This window comes from Rutidosis leptorrhynchoides, chromosome 9 (assembly GCF_046630445.1).
Source record: "Rutidosis leptorrhynchoides isolate AG116_Rl617_1_P2 chromosome 9, CSIRO_AGI_Rlap_v1, whole genome shotgun sequence".
Taxonomy (NCBI): Eukaryota; Viridiplantae; Streptophyta; class Magnoliopsida; order Asterales; family Asteraceae; genus Rutidosis; species Rutidosis leptorrhynchoides.
In genome coordinates, this window is record NC_092341.1 from 265,018,065 (window position 1) to 265,024,274 (window position 6,210).

Genomic DNA, 6,210 nt, shown 5'->3' on the forward strand with positions numbered 1-6,210 from the left:
GCGCGGCGCGTGACCTCCCAGTTTAGCATCTTTTGTCTTTTTAATTATGTGCAACAAAAACCCCAAACTTGAGTAACTTTTATACACATATGTACAATACAAATATTCGGGTCTTACAATATGCATCTTGTTAATGTCGGTTACCAGGTGTTCAACATATGAATGATTTTTATCTCTATGCAGTTTGCGAAATGCCTGATATGAGATGTGTTATAAAAATGAAATCTTGTGGTCTATTATTATGATTTGATAATATATAGGTTAAACCTGTAACTCACCAACATTTTTGTTGACGTTTTAAGCATATTTATTCTCAGGTGATTATTAAGAGCTTCCGCTGTTGCATACTAAAATAAGGACAAGATTTGGAGTCCATGCTTGTATGATATTATGTAAAAACTGCATTCAAGAAACTTATTTTTGATGTAATATATTCTTATTGTAAACCATTATGTAATGGTCGTGTGTAAACTGTATATTTTAGATTATCATTATTTGATAATCTACGTAATGCTTTTTAAACCTTTATAGATAAAATAAAGGTTATGGTTGTTTTAAAAATGAATGCAGTCTTTGAAAAACGTCTCATATAGAGGTCAAAACCTCGCGACGAAATCAATTAATATGGAACGTTTATAATCAATATGAACGGGACATTTCATATTAGTTGTATTTTTAACGTCCATGCAATGCAAGAGCTCTAAATCATAAATTATTTTTTATTACGTATTATTTGTACTATCATATTCCAACTTAAACAATACATTATTTAATAACCATACTAAATGTAACAAAAGTGGTGTATTAATTTTCAACTAACTTCACTCTCATATGTACTTATATACTATTGTTATATAAATAATTCACCCTTAATTTGCAACCAACCATCTCAAAGTTGCCCAATGGTTGGATCCGTGATGTCTTAGATTCGAATCTTATGGTGATCTTGGAAGAGTTGGAAACAACAAGAAAATATTCCTGATGGACTGCGTACACTAGAATATGTGGTTAAATTATCCGCCCTTCCCGGGTAACCCGAATAGAAAAATCTTACAACTTTTACATAAATTCAAGAGTTGTGAAACCGTACATCTACAGCTTCCGTCCAACGAACGGGCTCATAAAACTAGTATATATATATATATATATATATATATATATATATATATATATATATATATATATATATATATATATATATATATATATATATACACTTGATTTTTTACGCGTCCGATGGACGGCTAGTCCACATTTACCAAGGTTTTAAATTATCGACAAAGATCTCTTGTATCAAAAGTCACAATCAGACATAAAATGATATTAGTTGCTTCTAGTAACACGTCATAGTTAAAATAAAAGGTCAAAAAAGTTATTTTTGTAGTACAATACTAAATCAAACATTTTTGAGATTGAGTTTTGTTGTTGTTGTTGTTGAATACTAACTCAAGCATTTGTGATTGAATGTTAACTGAGATAACTCCGACTCTATTGGCACGTTAACACAAAATTACTACAGGTAGAGTTAAACTCAAATGAAACTTACTTTATGATCAAGGTGCATAAGATTTGACTGTTTTTGAATTATGTGCATTAACATTATATATTTTAGGAATCTATAATTTGTACAACGATAACCATCTTGTTCGCAATAATGCATGATAAACCCCAAGTCTTAATAATTAGAGGAATATTAATTTTATTTCAATAACCAACTAGTTCATAACCCGCGAATTCGCAGGACTTAAACATGAATTGTTATTGAATAGGATATATTTTCTAAAGAAACCATCGGCATTTGTAGCATAATTTCTAAAGTGCTTTTACACAATTAACGTGTGTGAAAATATGAAAAAATGGCGATGAATAACATGTTACTATGTACTATGTAAAAGGTTAAAGGAATTTTTACCCCTTTGCCTCGATCAAGTCTTAGTTGGGTTCAAATGAGTAGAAACGAATTGCTTTGTCGTTGAAGTTGCCGGCACTGTGATTCGTTCTCTTCTCAGCTTGTTATTACAAGTAAACGACTCAGCTTCGATTAAGAAAGAGGTTAAAGGGTTTTCCCTGTCATACTTAGCCCCCGATCCTCCACAAATGGGTTAAACCGTACAGAGCCTTTCGTGTCCACTTTTCTTTGTATTATATTTGCCTTGTAATTGTGTATCTTAGTCAGTGTGTCATAGCTCCCGTGGTGTTTTAAGTTGTATCGTTTAGATATAGATGTACTCTTGTATTATTTTATATTTTAATAAAAGTGTTGATCTTTAAAAAAAAAAGGAATTTTTATGTGTATAATTATAGTATAAAATATTGTTTGTTTCATATAGTTTTTCAGAACAAATTTTTGGATAGATATTGACATGTGACCTATGTAATTCGTCAATGTTGATGGATCTCGTTAATAAATACCCCGTATTTCATTATCAGCCAACTTTTGTAACAGTTTCAATTTCGTAATAATATTTGAAATGAAATATATATTTTTCTTTGTAATGCGGACGATTTAAATCACTCCATACCTTCAGTTTGATCCCATTTGAGTTCCAAAATGATTAAAATCTTTATCAAACATTATCAAAAACCTATGATTTCGTGGTAATGAGCTGACTTACCGATCTAACATACATGTTTACAAAATTAGTCTGATATATCAAGAATGATCAATTACTCACAATGGTCAATGTCACAAAATAACCAAGAAGTGAAGAAACACAGCATTAGCATGTGCCTGAATGCTACAATTGGTTTGTTGTTTAAAAGCATAACACTTGCTCCACATAACTTACATTACCTAAAATCATACATTCATCCACATTTGTAAATTTAAATAAAATTATGAACCTAACATTAATCTCAGCAAGAGCCCTTCTCTTTTCCAACATTAATCTCATCTATAATCCTCAGTTCCTGGTTTTTCTTATTAACATGTGATTCTGCACAAATACACCAAATTTAAAAATGTTCGTTCAGGGATCTTTCCAAGTAGTAGACAAACCATTAAGGCCCACTTATGACATAAAGGTATGGAGCCATGTGCAACAACGTGAGCTTTTCGAGCAGGTTGGAAAAAAAAATTCTGAGTGACTAACATGATTCGATGATTCATAAAGATTTGAACATCTTAACACTTGTTTTAATAGACTTGCATCAGTTTAATCTTAAGATGTTTGAACATCTTAAGATTTGAACATGATAACATGACGTACAAAAATGATACCTGATGAGCAGTCTGAGGCCGAGGAGAACCCGGAGCCAATGTTTAGCCATTTTCCTACCACTTCTGATTCTGATCTGAATTGCAGCAAGTGAAGTAACTCAGTAAAAAAAAATACAGAAGTAACAATCTAAGCCACTCGAAGAGGTAGGAGAAAGAAATTAATGCCCATTTACTGTTCATGTTTTAGAAAGAAATTAATGCCCATTTACTGTTCATGTTTTTTATAAAATAGTAGAATGGTTAATGATGACACATTTTTTTCTTCTTATAATTGTACAAGAGAAGAAGAGATTTTAGCTTAACCAATTGACCCATTAAAAATAAAGCATATATTTCTATAAAGTTGACTTTGCTCTCATGAATACAGTTTAAATCGAATTCGGAACATTAACTATTTAGTATCATAAACTTTATATGTTACTGTATTACATTGTCAACATTACCTCCATAAGTTTAAGGTACTCTCTACATAAACTAATATTCATGTGCAACCCACTTAATTCAAGAAGTCACCTATAGAAAACTTTCATCAAATATATTCCCATGATTTAAAATATTGTACTACATCAAGGATGATAATTTTAAAAGGTGGGCAAGGATAACCCCTACATACTGAAGAGAGAAGAATCAAATTTCTCAATTTAGTTCGAACCCATGTTGAGCAGAACCAAATGCAACTGCTGCAAAATTCTTAATTTAAGTTCAAACTACATTGATTCCGCGGTCATCAATGGCATTGACTCAAGAACCCTAGACTTGTAGAGTTCAGGTCTGTAAAATAAAATAGTCAACGGTGGTAATTTAGCATTCACACAACTGTTCAATCCTATAATTATGTATGAGTACAAGACGACCTAGAAATCCCAATGAACACAATACACGTTTGAAAACCCCTTAACCCTATTGTTCAGTTACCTTACAATTTCTTAAACATTTAAAGTAGCAGAAAATTGGTAGCAATCAACAGACACCATTTGATAAATCTTTGGTGTGTTTCAATTCAACCTATGCGGCTACACATCATCAATGAGTAAACTAATGAAAACAATTAATAATTGATAGATTATGAAAAAAAAAAAAAGACTTACAGTACTTCAATTGAAGAGGTGAGCAACCGATTGTCTTGGGTTTCAAGAGAAATTTAGGGTTTTTTTTAGTTGTAGTAGTTTATGAATGGTTTGAAATATAGGGAACCTCTAATTTTTCCTTTTGATTCCGCCCAAAATGGATTTTAGGAGGGTAATTTGGTAATCAAACATATCATGTCTTGATTTATGAGGTCATAATGAAATTTAAGAAATATGAATGGTCTAGATTAGTGAGGAGTTACTTAATGGAAGGCTAGGATTAGTTATGGTTATTCAAGATGATCTATTTTAATCTGTGTTATTATAAGATAAAGAGATATCATAAACCAAAAACTATGGATATAGATGTATTCAAGTATGAGATTTCATTCTTGGTACATATAAGCTCACGTCAATGATTACAAATGCCGTTAGAAAAAAAATCATTAAAGTAGAATTCTTAATGTACATATTTAATAGTGACTCTTATAATATAGTTGAAAATGAATGACATTTAAAACTATGCTAAACAAATAAGGTAATAACTTAGTGGAACCAGCTAATAAACGCACTCTATATTCTCTCTGACTTGATATTTTTGTGCCATCCCTTCACGTGACCATCTTCATCCCTTTTTCTTTTTGAATCTCGCTAGTTCCTTTTTATCTCCGATCTGCTCTTTTTCTTTTATTAAATTCGATTGAAACTACTTACATCTATGTAGATCTACTCCATTTGAGTTTCCTCTCTTGTTTCTTCAGTTGCCACCTTCGTTTCCTTCTGTTCCCTCCGTTTGCAGGTTTGTAACTTCGTGACGTACTCCTCACCGACCACCGACATCTCGCCGGTGGTCCGGTTTTACTTGCTTTCTGTTTAAATAAAGGTCCACCGCTCTTTCCCTTTCCGGCGACGGCTTTAGCCTGATTGGATTCTCCGACCACTAGGCCGCACTCTAGGCGACGATCTTGTTGGGGTTTTCCTCGAGATCTGGGTTTCGGTTCTTTGTGTGGGGTTGACTGTCGGATTCTCGCTGTCGGTCGGGGTTTTGGGGAGCTTCGGCTCATGTGGCACTTTTCCTTTCACTACCGATTGTCTTTCTGAGTGGGATTGTAGGCGACGAGCTCCACTTCTGGATCTCTACTTCTCTTTTGGTCAGATTTCGGTTATGGGTTGGGTTGGGGGCCAATTTGGGCAGATCTGCGGTGGAGTGTGTTTGTGTGTTGAAATCCGGTAGGTTTTGGTGGTTTGGGCGCTGCCGACGGTGACTGTGGTTGGTTTGTGGCTCCTGGCGGCCATGGCTAGTCGCTAGCATTCACTATCGGTCCGGTCCATTTGTGGGTGGCGGTTTACAGTGGTTGGCGACTGTGATTCGTGCTATGGTAGTTGTCTGGCAGCCACCGGTGGCTGTCGGCGGCTGATGGTAATTCTGGTTAGTTATGACGCTGTTGGCAGTCCTTGGAGGCCAACGGTGACCTAAGATAGTGCTGGTCGTAGTTGGTTATTGGCGGCTGTTGGTATTTGCCAGCGGCTACCGACGAAAGCTGGCTGCTGTTTTGATGACTGTCGGAATCTGCGGGTTTGTAAATGTCCTCAGAAAATTGGTGGAGATAACTGGTTCCTTTATGGTGCGAATCTGTGTTTGGATCTGTTTGGTTGCTGCTCGTCTGGTTCGTTCATTCCATTTAACCCGTCGCCGAGCCTATTTGAGTGGGCTCGGTGCCATTGACGGCGTTGTTGACTTTGTTGACAGCGGAAAACGAATGTTTACTGGGGTTTCTCTCGGGGTCGTACTGTCTGCCCGAACGGTGATTGGTATCTATTCGATGGGCTAGATTATTGGGTTTATCGGATATGAGGGTTTTCTTTGGTTTGCAGGCCTCGGGTTAGGTGTTCTTGGGTTGCCCAGTGAACGTTTTGGATGCG

At 35.1% G+C, this 6,210-nt stretch overlaps 1 long non-coding RNA gene across 1 annotated transcript; it reads right to left on the reverse strand.

Annotated features, from left to right (window-relative positions):
• Positions 1-2,649: 2,649 nt before the first annotated feature.
• On the reverse strand, positions 2,650-4,391 carry LOC139865810 (uncharacterized). Its single transcript, XR_011765113.1, has 3 exons — positions 4,309-4,391; positions 3,221-3,294; positions 2,650-2,936 (listed from the first exon to the last, which is right to left on the reverse strand). It is a non-coding gene; the product is annotated as an uncharacterized lncRNA (long non-coding RNA).
• Positions 4,392-6,210: the final 1,819 nt, after the last annotated feature.